The following is a 1,540-nucleotide window of genomic DNA, read 5'->3' on the forward strand; positions in this document are numbered from 1 at the left end:
TATATATATATATATATATAAAGATGGTATAAAAGAAATATAAAGAAAGGTATAAAAAGGATGAAAAATCGATCTCGAATGAGATGCAACAAGATAACGTTGTGTCGACGTACATACTGCTATACTTTGAACTTACGATGCTGCCGTTTCATTTATACACACGTACACAGGGCGTTTCGAAATAGGATTGTCAGCTGTTTCTGTTAATATTGAGTTGAATAAATCAAATAAATGATATGTCAGACAAATATTGTCTCTCAGAGAATCGTATACACACAGTGCTGGAAAGACATTCCCCTGGATTCTTGCGATTTTTTTGGAATTAACAAAGCTGATCATGTGCATTGAAAAAATATATATATACGTATATTGTACATATATACAGGATATCCCATAAAAACTGTATCATATATTTCTTAAAGGTAGATTCCTGAGATAATTTTAAAATGACTCTAATATCAAAATGTTTTTGAATAATATTGAATTATAAACATTTAGGCCGGTATTCAGTCAGATCTTATTATATATTCAAGATCATCTTAAGTACAGTCTTAAAACGAACCAATCAGAGGGCCATATTAGTCTTAAGATATTACTTAAGACAATCTTGAAATAAAAATGGACTATGAATACCATCCTTAAAGTTAGCGAATCGTATTGTCTACAGTCAGGTATGATACGTACATGTATCACACCTGAACGCGCCAATTTTAATTCGCTAAATGCTTACGATTTAAGAACTGTTACAGTCTCGACATCTTGATGTTAGGATTTTCGTCTCAAAATGATTTTAGGAATCTATCCTTAAGTGTTACAGGCTTTATGCATTCCCTGTATATGTGTGTGTGTGCATATATAATGTATGTATTTGTAAATATACAGGATGTTCCTGCATAAATGACTATCTCTTTTCATTTCGTAAAATTTATGACGTAAACTTACGGAGATCTAATAAATATAATAATAAATTAAATGGTTCTAACTAAACTTTTCTAACTAAACTCTATTATACATATAGTTATACACATAGAAATTTATATTATGACAACAAAATATTTAGATGTAAAATTTTGCAGGCAACTACTACTTCTCAATTTTGGCTTTGTGGCCATCTTTCGAATCTCTCATTGATCAGATGACGATATTAACACGTCAATCGTCAATGCAAAAGGTAGAAGTTGGCCACGTCACAGGACAAAAATTGAAAAAGTAGTAATCGCAAAACTTTAAATCAAAATAATTTGTATAATTTGTAAAATAATTTTGTTTTATCATAAATCATTGTATTCGTTAGAATGGACAACTTTTATTATATCAAAATATTTATTTTTTGCAAAAGTTATGCATATCCTTGTTTTCTAATATGGATAATTTTTTTAAGTGACTACTGTGTTTGCAATAGAGTTTAGATAGAACCATTTAATTTGATATTACATTATTAGATATATCTCAATTAGTTTACGAGATAAAAAGCGATGGCCATTTGTACGGAGACTATATATATATGTGTATATATATGTATATATATATATATATAAAT

Source organism: Atta colombica, unplaced genomic scaffold (assembly GCF_001594045.1).
Source record: "Atta colombica isolate Treedump-2 unplaced genomic scaffold, Acol1.0 scaffold261, whole genome shotgun sequence".
Lineage (NCBI taxonomy): Eukaryota > Metazoa > Arthropoda > Insecta > Hymenoptera > Formicidae > Atta > Atta colombica.